Source organism: Zingiber officinale, chromosome 6B, assembly GCF_018446385.1.
Source record: "Zingiber officinale cultivar Zhangliang chromosome 6B, Zo_v1.1, whole genome shotgun sequence".
NCBI classification, from domain to species: domain Eukaryota; kingdom Viridiplantae; phylum Streptophyta; class Magnoliopsida; order Zingiberales; family Zingiberaceae; genus Zingiber; species Zingiber officinale.
Window position 1 is genome coordinate 131522394 of NC_055996.1, and position 13337 is coordinate 131535730.

Here is a 13337-nt window from a genome sequence, read left to right on the forward strand (position 1 = left end):
ACACCGATGGGGTGAAGTGCAGGGTCTTCTTGACAACCTTATCGGGGCTTGCTCAGCGATGGTTCACCAGGCTGCCGATCGGGTCCATCCGTAGCTTCAAGGATTTTCGGGCTGCCTTCCTGCACCATTTTACGAGCAACCGCCGACATCAGAAGACGAGCGTCAACTTGTTCTCGCTGAAGCAAGGTCCTCGAGAAATGCTCAGGACCTATATCCAGTGCTTTAACCAGGTGGCGATGGATATACCAACAGTCTCCCTGGAGGTATTAGTGAACGCTTTCACCCAGGGACTCATAGAAGGCGAATTCTTTTGGTCACTCATCCGCAGACCACCATGAGATTTCAACCATTTGCAGAAGAAGGTCACGGAATATATCAACATAGAAGAAGCACAGGCGACCCGCAGAAAAGAAGCACCCGTCGAGCCCCACGCATCGTCCGAACGAAGGGTGCCCAGCAACCACCAATCCCCGCGTGGACCCCGGGCCACGGGAGTACAACAGTATCCCGAGCCTAGGACGCATGCAGTACATGTGGAGGCCAATCTGCAGAAGAAGAGCAAAAAATGGACCTTAATGTTTTGTAAATTCCACCAGTCAGGAACGCACAACACCTGGGAGTGTCGTGGTGATCCTAATGTGCACCGACCAAAGCGGAGGGAATACCGACACCGGTCGCCCACCCCAGAGCAACATCCCGAACGTAGAACCAAGCAAACGACCGATGGTCGGAAGGCGTGCGACCAACAAGGGCATCATCGGCGAGACCGTAGCCCTACTCACATTTCCACTGATTGGGATAAGCACCCTACACGGGAGGAGGAAAATAGGAGAAACACCTCCCGTGAAGAAATCGAAATGATCTCAGGTGGCTCGACCGGAGGAGACTCCAATCGAGCTCGGAAGAGTCACACACGACAATTATCAATATATGCGGTGGGCTGCAGCAAGGAGAAGACAGAAGAGCCAGAAATCAGTTTCGGCCTCAAGGACTTGGAGGGAGTGGAGGTCTCTCATGATGATGCGCTGATCATCAAGGCAGTAATCGTCAACTACACCATCCGTCGGACTTTCGTCAACACAGGAAGTTCGGTAAATATTATTTTTAAGCAAGCATTTGATTTGTTACAAATTGATCAGGCCAAACTCTTGCCCATGGTGACTCCGCTATACGATTTCACTGGCAACGAAGTCTTGTCAATCGGATAAGCAAGGCTAGCCATCTCGCTCGGAGAAGAGCCACTGGTTAGGACGCACACCACGAATTTCATTGTGGTAGATGCGCCCTCAGCATACAACGTGATATTAGGTCGATCGACCCTCAATGAGTTTCAGGCGGTAGTGTCAACCTACTGTCAAAAAATTAAATTCCCTGTCGGGAAGCTGATGGGGCGAGGTCCGAGGGGACCAGGTGGCGGCCCGGCGTTGCTACGTTCAAATGGTCAAGGAAGAAGCTAGAGTCGCCAAGAAATGCCCACGGATGGAAGTGAACGTCATCGGGGAAAAGCCTCCCACGCTGGTGTACGACGACAAGGAGGAAATACAGATACACCGGAGTCGATCAGAAGCTATTACTTTCATAGCCTCCAATCTGCCATATCAGCAAAAGGAGGAGCTGATCGACTGCTTGCGATGGAACCACGACGTATTCGCTTGGTCGACGCACGAGCTGCCTGGAGTCGACCCGAGCGTGGCATTGCATGATCTGCACGTTCGGCCAGACGCTTGACCAGTCAAGCAAATTAAGGAAGCGCGACTTCAGCGCCGAGCAGGATTTGATCATCCGCGCCGAAGTTGACAAGCTGCTAGTGGCCGGACACATCAGGGAGATTCAATTTCCGACCTGGCTCGCCAACGTAGTGTTAAGAGCGGGCATTTTTTGGGCTACATTGTCACCGAGCGAGGAATTGCGGCGAACCCCGACAAAGTAAAGGCAATCCAGGACATGCCACTGCCCTGCAATCTGAAAGAAGTACATAGGCTGACTGAAAGAATCACGACCCTATCAAAGTTCATCTCCCGATTGTCCGACCGAAGTCTGTCATTCTTTAAGATATTACGACGAGCGACCAAGTTCCAATGGGACAATGAGTGTGATCAGGCCTTCGAGGAGCTCAAACAATATCTCAGGTCCCTGTCCATTCTGGCCAAACCAACTGTCGGGGAGCCGCTTTGGATTTATCTATCATCCACCGAGTATGCGATTGGATCGGCGTTAGTCAAGCAAGAAGGGGGAGAACAGCAACCGGTGTATTTTTTGAGCCACATATTGAAAGATGCTGAATCTCGCTACACTAGTCTCGAAAAGCTCGCTTATGCGTTGATCCTAGTCGCTCGAAGGCTCCGACCTTATTTCCTGGCCCACACCATAATTGTGATGACCAACAGCGCCTTGGGCTGAGTTCTGCTCAACCCCGAAGCCTCCGACCGGCTAATCAAATGGACCACTGAGCTCAGTAAATTTGACATCTAGTATCAACCTCGGTCTGCCATAAAAGCACATGCCTTGGCAGACTTTGTTGCGGAAGTACAAAATCCGGAACCTGAGTCCTCATGGAGGGTGTACGTGGATGGTGTTGGATCGTTAGTTTCGCTAGAGGGGGTGAATAGCGAATAAAAAATCGAAAGCTAGTACGTGTTAGGACCGATGATCGCGGCTAGAGAGGCGGGTGTGAATAGCCGCCCCAAATTCTTTCGTTTTCTTCCTACGATTAGGGTTAGCGCAGCGGAAATAACTAAATAGAAACGAAAAAGGAGAAGCAAACCTCAACACGAAGATGTAACGAGGTTCGGAGATGATACTCCTACTCCTCGGCGTGTCCATAAGGTGGACGAGCCCTATCAATCCGTCGGTGGATGAGTCCCCGGAGAACTGGCTAATAAATACTCCTTGTGGGTGGAGAAACCTCGCCACAATATCTTTGCAACAGCAATAAGGAGTACAACAGAAGAGAAAGCAAACAAGAACAATCGAAATGTAAAACCCTTTGCTTGCCTTCTCGTTGTCGACTGGAATCCTGATGAAGCAGCAACTTCTCGGATCCAAGCTTAGCTAGAAAACCAGCAGGGAAGCTCACGCGAAGCTTCAAGAACAAGGAGCTCAACAAAGCTCAGTAAGTACAGAAGGAACCAGGAAGAAGAAGAGAGAACTGCCACTGTAGCCCTTGAACTCCTTTTATAACCTGCACTCATCTGCGAAGAACAGAAGACAGAAGACTAGCCGTTGTGAGTCAACGGCTAGGGCTGGACCGATCAGAACATCTCCTGATCGGTCCAGAAAGACCCTGATCGGTCCTGGGGACCGATCAGAGCTTCCTCTGATCGGTCCAGGGACCGATCAGCATGCTTTTCTCCCGAACTTCTTGCTTCTTGCCTTCTGATCGTTGTTTCCTGATCGGTCTGCAGACCGATCAGATAACACTCAGTAGGCTACTGTTTGGTTACTGATCGGTCACCAGACCGATCCAGATGCCCAGTGTATCACTGGATCGATCCACTGATCGATCAAGAGCTTGGTTTTTGCCCAAACCAAGTCTCAAACCTTCCAAACCAACATCCGGTCAACCTTGACCTGTTGGTACATCATGCTTAGCATCCGGTCACTCCCTTGACCTGCTAAGACTCCCCACCAAGTGTTTGGTCAATCCCTTGAACCACTTGGACTTTTCTCTTCGTGTCAAGTATCCGGTCACTCCCTTGACCTACTTGACCTTCTCAACATCAGATGTCCGATCACCCTTGATCCATCTGGATTTTCCCTTGCCCGGCTTCACTCACCAGGACTTTCCAACTGCCTGGCTTCACTCACCAGGACTTTCCAACTGCCTGGCTTCACTCACCAGGACTTTCCCACTGCCTGGCTTCACTCACCAGGACTTTCACCGTCTGCCTGGCTTCACTCACCAGGACTTTCACCGTCCGGTCCAGAGAACGAGCTCCCGAGCCCTCTCTGACCACAATCCGGAGAACGAACTACCGAGCCCTCTCCGACTTCCCATGTGCCAAGCTTTCATACATGGACTTCTCCGTGCCAAGTCACCATACTTGGACTTTTCCCGTGCCAAGCTCCCTGCTTGGACTTTTCACCACGCCAAACTCCCTGCTTGGACTTTTCCCGTGCCAAGCTCCCTGCTTGGACTTTTCCGAGTCAGGTCAACTCACCTCGGGTCAACCAGGTCAACCTTGACCACGGGTTGCACCCACAATCTCCCAAGCTTGTTCTCGTCAAACATCAAAATACAACTCGAGTCAAGTCAACTCGAGTCTGGTCAACCAGGTCAACCTTGACCTAAGGTTGCACCAACAATCTCCCATCATGTTCTCGTCAAACATCAAAATACAACTCGAGTCAGGTCAACCAGGTCAACCTTGACCTAAGGTTGCACCAACAATCTCCCCCTTTTTGATGTTTGACAAAACCCATAATCAAACTCATAATCAAGTTAGGTTAACCCGATAACCTAACTTAGGTTTTCCAATGTTCTTCCCTGAACATTCTCTATTCTCCTCAAACCTACACTCTCCCCCTTTTTGACACACATCAAAAAGAGTGAATCAAGGTCAAGAGTTTCTTTCTAATGAAAGTCTCATACCTTTCATTGAAACTCTTAATTTCCCCCTTGATACTACGGTCAACAATTAACTTAGTGATAATCCCATATCACTAAAGTCTTTAGCAGTAAAAACTCCCCTTAAAAGTCAACTCCCCCTAAAGGTTAACTCCCCCTTGACCATTGCACCAACAATGTCTTGGAGAGTTTCAACCCTTTAGAAATCCAAAACACCACTTCCATAGCCGCAATTTCAGACAAACAGTCGAAATTCAGCAACTTGGCACGCCCTGATCGGTCACCAGACCGATCAGGGATTCCCTGGATCGGTCACGGTGACCGATCCAGGCACCCCTGGACCGATCAGAATCCCCTCTGATCGGTCCACAACTCTGATTTCTGATTTCTGAATTTTTCTTCTCCCGAAATTCGGAAACCTCTAGAAAATTATAGAAATTTCCAAAAATTATGAAATTTTGAGGATACATTCCTCATAACATATACTATCAAGGAAAAATAGTTTTCTATGAAAATAACTTTCATTTTTCAATCTTGATACAAAGTTCAAAAGTCTTTGAAATAGCTCAAAGTTAACTCATCTTTGTATCACTTTGCTCAATGATGAATGCTATCACTAGAAAAGCTTCATAAAGGTTTTTCAAATTAATTTTGAAATGATTTTAAACCATTTAGTTTAGGACCACAATCTTTGGACTAAATGTACATGACTTGTACATAAGCTTTTCCTATGATCCCCAATTTTGAATTAGGCTCATCTAGGTACAAGAACTATGCACCTTGTTCCTAACTCATGATCCTAATATCTCACACACATCTAAGGTGTATCAAACACATCCAAGTCAATTTTGATGTGAGATATGGGTTTAGGTTAGCTTATTCTAAGTTCTCATGCATTTTTCTAAACAACAATTTGATCTCCATATCAAATTGTGTTTCTTATCCTTAAATTAAGTTAATTGATCATTAATGCACAAAATGATGACATGACATATAATTGTATCATAAATGGAAATATGTGCCAATGTCATGATGTCATGGCATAAAGTATGAAACTTAAATAAAGCATGACATTTAACTAACCTAAGCATTATCATGACATTTTAAATTATCATAAAATAAATATGATGTCATGACATGACATATGTCAAACAATACATGGCAAATAGCATATAAAGGTATAGAAAATACCTAATTCTAGCCTTAGTTGCCATTTTTGATAATTTTGATCATTTTGCCATAAATTCTATATTCCTAAGTGTAATAGACCTAAAATCAAATACAAAAGATTTTTAGATCACTATGTGCCAACTAGATTGACTCTAGAAAATTCCTCAAATATGATTGGCACATTCTAATCACCTTAGGAATAATTCTTAATTTCATTTTCAAGGCTTGATTAGACCTTGAAAATTCTTCAAGTGCCACCTTTTGCCATGATTAGGTTAACTACCTACTCAAGTAAGGTTGGCACACCCTAAACCATCTAGTGTGATGGAATCACGCTCCTAGGAACCCAATACCTATTTGAGCTCATTGGGTTCACTAAGTATTCACTAGGGATGACTTCCCTAGCAACCCTCCTAATGACCCTCCTAGGCTTTAAAGCCTTGGTCATTCGGGACTCAACAAGATCAACTCTAGGGGTGACTCCCCTTGTGACCTTGGTGATGGTCTTTCTAGCCCTAGGTTTTGTTCCATAATCAAATGGAACATTGTGATAAGTGGGCTTGATCACTTGGGACTTAGGTTTGTGACCCAAACCTTTCTTGTCCTTGGACATTGGTTTTTGACCCTTAAACCCTAGAGATGACTTCTCCAAGTTCTTAAGAGCCTTTTTCCAAAGTATCAAGTCTTGACCTCAAGACTTGATTCTCCTTCTCTAATACCTCCATTTTTAATTTTTCATTTTTCTTTGAGGTATTCCTAGGCATGTGTCTAGTTGATTTGGGATTCCTACCTAGGTTTTCCTTAACCTTAGATGGGTTAATTCTAGTGTTGGCTTTCCTAGTGTTATCCTTATCTAGGCTCACATGTTTGGCACCTAAGCATGTGTATCGATTTCTAATGTTATCATGCTTACCATTATTAACAATAGCAATAAGGCTACTAGCATGTGTCTTATTATTATTGCAATAATGTGCCTTAGAGATTACCTTAGGGTTTGCCTTGGCTCCCCCTATCGATGTGCTCGTCTTCTTGTCCTTGTGAGGTTGCCTCCCCCTCGGACATTGACTCCTATAGTGTCCCCTTCGCTTGCATTGGAAGCACACCACGTGCTCCTTGCCCTAGCGTGTTGGGACTCCGGCTTCCTTGACCTTTGGCGCCGGTGGAGTCTTTCTAACCCTCTTTGGACACTTACTCTTGTAATGTCCATACTCCCTACACTCAAAGCACATTATGTGTAATTTATTTGAAATTGAAATGCTTGAGTTACCTAGGGTTGAGGATGGATGAAGACTTTCTTCTTCATCCCTTCCGGAGGTAGACGCTTCTTCCTCTTGCTCCATTCTTGAAGAAGAACTCTCCTCCTCTTCTTCCTTAGATGTTGAGTAGCCCTCAACTTCTAATTCCTCTCCTCCATGATGTGAGCTACTTGGCTCACTTGACTCCTCCTCATGGCTTGAAGTGGAGTTCCCCTCATGGAACTTAGCCAAGTTGTTCCACAACTCCTTGGCATCGTTATATCCACCTATCCTACACAAAACATCATTAGGTAAAGAAAATTCAAAAATTTTCAATACCTCATCGTTGACTAGGGATTGGTGGACTTGTTCCTTGGTCCACTTCTTCTTTTCTAGGGTTTCTCCTTTCTTGTCCATCGGAGGCTTGAACCCTAATTGAACACAACTCCAATTTTCAAGGTTAGTCATAAGAAAGTACTTCATTCTTACCTTCCAAAACGCGAAGTCGTCGCGATCGTAGAAGGGTGGAATCGTGATGTCTTCTCCGAGTTGATCCATCTCTAGCTTGTGCTCCCTCGGGTGTTAATCCGGCGAAGAGCGACCTGGCTCTGATACCACTTGTTAGGACCGATGATCGCGGCTAGAGAGGGGGGGTGTGAATAGCCGCCCCAAATTCTTTCGTTTTCTTCCTACGATTAGGGTTAGCGCAGCGAAAATAACTAAATAGAAACGAAAAAGGAGAAGCAAACCTCAACACGAAGATGTAACGAGGTTCGGAGATGATACTCCTACTCCTCGGCGTGTCCGTAAGGTGGACGAGCCCTATCAATCCGTCGGTGGATGAGTCCCCGGAGAACCGGCTAATAAATACTCCTTGTGGGTGGAGAAACCTCGCCACAATATCTTTGCAACAGCAATAAGGAGTACAACAGAAGAGAAAGCAAACAAGAACAATCGAAATGTAAAACCCTTTGCTTGCCTTCTCGTTGTCGACTGGAATCCTGATGAAGCAACAACTTCTCGGATCCAAGCTCAGCTAGAAAACCAGCAGGGAAGCTCACGCGAAGCTTCAAGAACAAGGAGCTCAACAAAGCTCAGTAAGTACAGAAGGAACCAGGAAGAAGAAGAGAGAACTGCCACTATAGCCCTTGAACTCCTTTTATAACCTGCACTCATCTACGAAGAACAGAAGACAGAAGACTAGCCGTTGTGAGTCAACGGCTAGGGCTGGACCGATCAGAACATCTCCTGATCGGTCCAGGAAGACCCTGATCGGTCCTGGGGACCGATCAGAGCTTCCTCTGATCGGTTCTGGGACCGATCAGCATGCTTTTCTCCCGAACTTCTTGCTTCTTGCCTTCTGATCGTTGTTTCCTGATCGGTCTGCAGACCGATCAGATAACACTCAGTAGGCTACTGTTTGGTTACTGATCGGTCACCAGACCGATCCAGATACCCAGTGTATCACTGGATCGATCCACTGATCGATCCAGAGCTTGGTTTTTGCCCAAACCAAGTCCCAAACCTTCCAAACCAACATCCGGTCAACCTTGACCTGTTGGTACATCATGCTTAGCATCCGGTCACTCCCTTGACCTGCTAAGACTCCCCACCAAGTGTTCGGTCAATCCCTTGAACCACTTGGACTTTTCTCTTCGTGTCAAGTATCCGGTCACTCCCTTGACCTACTTGACCTTCTCAACATCAGATGTCCGATCACCCTTGATCCATCTGGATTTTCCCTTGCCCGGCTTCACTCACCAGGACTTTCACCTAGCTTCACTCACTAGGGTTTTCACCTGGCTTCACTCACCAGGATTTCCAATCTGCCCGGCTTCACTCACCAGGACTTTCCAACTGCCTGGCTTCACTCACCAGGACTTTCCCACTGCCTGGCTTCACTCACCAGGACTTTCCAACTGCCTGGCTTCACTCACCAGGACTTTCCCACTGCCTGGCTTCACTCACCAGGACTTTCACTGTATGCCTGGCTTCACTCACCAGGACTTTCACCGTCCGATCCAGAGAACGAGCTCCCGAGCCCTCTCTGACCACAATCCGGAGAACGAGCTACCGAGCCCTCTCCGACTTCCCATGTGCCAAGCTTCCATACTTGGACTTCTCCGTGCCAAGTCTCCATACTTGGACTTTTCCCGTGCCAAGCTCCCTGCTTGGACTTTTCCGAGTCAGGTCAACTCACCTCGGGTCAACCAGGTCAACCTTGACCACGGGTTGCACCCACAATCTCCCAAGCTTGTTCTCGTCAAACATCAAAATACAACTCGAATCAAGTCAACTCGAGTCTGGTCAACCAGGTCAACCTTGACTTAAGGTTGCACCAACAATCTCCCATTATGTTCTCGTCAAACATCAAAATACAACTCGAGTCAGGTCAACCAGGTCAACCTTGATGTAAGGTTGCACCAACAGTACACACAGCGGAAAATAAAAAGCAAGCCAAAGAAAACACGTCGATTTACTTGGTTTGGAGCCTTTGGCGACTCCTACTCCAAGGCCCGCACATAAGAGTACTTTCGATGGACAATTTACTAGCAATTCGATAAGTATTATAAACTAAGTACATGAGTGCTAATAAACGAAAAATATACCGACGAAATACAAGAACTGAAAGGAAAAGTGCCTCGTCGGAGAGCTTTCGCAGCGTCACAGGAGCACAGAAGAGCAGATCTTGAGTTCTGAGTTGTTGTTGGAGCTTCAGCCTTGACCCTCCTAATATAGGAGATTCGGGGCCCCTGGAACTTTCAGGGCACCTCGACCATGACGTAGGCGAGCCAACCAGTGAACTCCACGTGACACAACGATGTTGGGGATAAAATTCCGCCTCAGGGCGACCGGATATCTCCCGGACGCCCAAACACTACAAGAAAATCTGGATTACACAATACTTAAAAGACAATGTTTTTTTAAAAAAGTGTTGTCTTTTTTTTTAATTTTATAATACTTTTTATTAAAAACGTTGTTTATAATTTTTAATTTTTATTAAAGCTAACATTTTTTTAAATAAGTGTTGTCTAATAATTTTTTTTTTTTTTAATGAAAGACAACACTTTTATAAAAAAGCGTTGTCTATAAAACTTGTTTATCTACAATACTAAATACGGTGCCCACAACTTTATTAAATTAAAACTTAGCTTAATTCCTCCACAAGATCTCCTCACATACGAAAACCTTTTCGCCCCCATCGATCTCTCCTCTGGACGAAAACCTCCTAGGCGAAAACCTTCTCGGCGAAACCCTCTGCTCGGCCAAAACCTCGCTCACCCCCATCTCTCCACCAAAAGCTCTTCTTAGCGAAAACCTCTGCTCTGCCAAAACCTTGCTTGCCCCCATCTCTCCGTCAAAACCTCTGGTCATCTCCTCTGTCCGCCAAAACCAAGCCTCCACCAAAACCTAGCCTCTTTCTCCCGGAAACCTCCATCTCCTCCCAAAACCTAGCCCCCACAAAAACCTACATCTCCGCCAAAGCACCACACGTCCCGTGACCTAGCCTCTGCCACTCTTCAGCGACTTGAGGTGTTTAGGACAACCGACGCCGTTGGAAAAGGCTCTTCTCGTGCGACTAGTGAGTCACACGTCTCTTCCTCATTCTATTCCCATATCAATATTGAATTTAATGGTGTGTGATTTCTTTTTTTCCCTTCTATTCTGTTGTAAATGTACTTGTATGTCTTTGAATATTGTTGCTTGTATTAGATGTAGAAGTGTTCTATTTTCCCAATTCCAATAGGTTCTCATTCATTTTTTACTTTCTTTATTATGTTTGCTTTTTCCTAAAATATATGATAATATGTCTATTTTGGTTGTTGTTATCAACTTTTATCTATTGCTGATTTTGCATTTTTTTCAATGGAAGGAAAAAATTATATGAGTTGATGCATTGAACTTTTATGCTTTATAAGCGTACTGCGACATCAACAATGGCTTTTAGCATTTCAATAATTTGTAGAACATGCCATAGCCAAATTTCAAGTTATAATATGTTTGAAACTACAAATGTTGTGGTAAGCAATTGTCAGTTAGGAAGTTTTGTTAAGTTGAACATATGCTTTCATCTTTTTAGTTTAACAATGCTATTATGTAATTAGTACTTAGAGAAAGTAATAGTACTTGGGAAAATTGAGTTCAGTCCTATATTCTTTCAAAGATAATTTAAATCTTGGATGCACTTCCTCTTTTCAATATGTCGATGCCTTGGTATAAACCGTGAAGAAAGTGTATTCTTTACCCGGCCAGAAGCATGATCCTCCTGAAGAGGTTTGTGATTTCCAAACATACAATTCTCCTTTGTTGCTACTTGCAATTGGCTGAATAGTTCCTTTGATGTTAGGAACCATTGAGGATATTCTATGAATCTCTGTCGAAACAAATTCCCTCAAGTGAAATGGCACAATTTTGGTAAGATTGTTTTCTCTGTTATCCCTACCTCTACACTTGTTCATTGCTTCTGAGCTCCTTTCTTTAGCTGATACTGCTTGCATACCGTGATAAGTGAATTATCATACTATCGACTTGCTAAGGTGATAAACTAGGCAACTTTATATATCTGTAAGAAGACAATGCATCACAAGAAGACCATTCATGTAACTTTCATTCTTTGATCGTACATCTGAGACCCATATAATGATGCTAACAATTTTTCTTTAGCAAAATGTTCCAAAAGTCCCTTTTGGTGAATTTGTCTCCTCCATTATGCTGCCTGAGAGCATATGCAAGAAATCAACTGCTTGCATTTAGGTAAAAGTTGAGCCTATTCATAGCCTAAAGAAGAATGGTGGTTGATTTGTTTTGATAGGGCACCCCATTGTCCCTAGATCATGCAGGTGGGTGCATATTATGCTATTCTCCTACTGTCATTCTAAAACAAAACACATTCCCCTGTAATTGTAGGCCCTGGTGCAGATATGATTGAGTAGTTAGTAGGAGAATTTGATTTCCTTTGAAACATCTGCTGCGACATGACCTGAAAAAAAAATATAGGGTAGATGGGAACTCAAGCAAAGCTATGCCTTTTAATTTTTAGCTGTATGACGGAAACTAAACAGCTAGTCTGATATAAGCAATATATGTTAAATAACTCACAGAAGACTGATCATGGGATTAAGAACTATAACAGAATTAAAGCATAGTTTTTGTAGCATACTTTGTTAGCATTTAGATGAAATGAATGAGAGTGATAAAGAAAGAAAGCAATAAATTTGTTGTTATAGATCAAATTAGATGGTAAGCTGGTTCCATGTTGAAGCAACCTTCTCTTGAATTAAATTGTACACTGCATTTTAATGGATATAATCGAAGGTCTATCCTGCAATCTTTTCAAACTCCTGTCTGCATTTAACAAATTTACTTTCTATAAATGTTTTAACGACCTTACAATTTTTGCAGAGGAAGCTGAAGAGGAAGAATGATTAATAGTGATTGCTTGGAACAGACTAATAGTTTATGGGCCTTCCAAATTTTTTCAGATATTTTGAAAGTGAATGGAGGTATTCAGAAACTCCAGTTAAATAGCCCAGGTATGGATGATTACAAGAGCAGCAACTACATGCTATGTGACACTGCATCTGAACCCTAAAGGTGTGACTGGGAAGTACTTCGATAAAGAACTATTAAGAAGGCTTTAGGATTTAAGCGAGAAGATGGTTAAAGCCAATGAGTAAAGAGCATTCAAGTCAAGATGATAAGTACCATCTATTTAGATCATTTAAATTCATGCAATAAGATGTAGTCGAGAGGAGTAGTTTTGAGTGTCCTAATTTAAATTCCTTTTTTAAGCAAGAAATTATGTTTGTTATAGAAGTGTAAGGATGATAATTTGTATATTTATCTTGGTTGTTTATTTAATTATATGTTGTTGATTGAAATAGATTCGTTTTCATTTATCTTTTATTTGTCTTTAGTATTAAAAGACAATAGTTTAAAACCTCTTATCTTTACTAAAAAAGACAATGCTTTTTATGCGTTGTGAAAATGTTATCTTTGCTAAAAAAAGACAATGTTTTTTTATGCGTTGTCCTTAAAAAAGACAACGCACTTTATGTGTTGTCCTTAAAAAAGACAATGTTTTTTAAGCGTTGTCTTTGCAAAAAATGACAACGCTTTTAGAGCATTGCAAAAGCATTGTCTTTGCTACAAACGACAATGCTTTTAAAGCGTTGTCTTTGAGCAGATTTTTAATAACGTTTTTTCAGCTACATAGGCAACGCTTTTAAAGCGTTGTCTATTAGTTTTTTTCTTGTAGTGATTTTTAGAAAACTTTAACCCAATTTCTCTTTTCCTTTCCCTCTCCCCTCTCTCTTTGTCGCTGCCAACAAGAAGAAGCCCTTCCCCTTGTTGCCGTGATCACC

The 13337-nt window shown here is 43.6% G+C and overlaps 1 long non-coding RNA gene across 2 annotated transcripts; it reads left to right on the forward strand.

Annotated features, from left to right (window-relative positions):
- The first annotated feature begins 10106 nt into the window (after window positions 1-10106).
- On the forward strand, window positions 10107-12854 carry LOC121989551. 2 transcript variants are annotated; one of them, XR_006114280.1, is made up of 4 exons: window positions 10109-10555; window positions 11138-11247; window positions 11321-11388; window positions 12376-12854. It is a non-coding gene; the product is annotated as an uncharacterized LOC121989551 (long non-coding RNA). The 2 variants fall into 2 exon arrangements; XR_006114279.1 differs by having other exon boundaries at window positions 10107-11247.
- The last annotated feature ends 483 nt before the right edge of the window (window positions 12855-13337 follow it).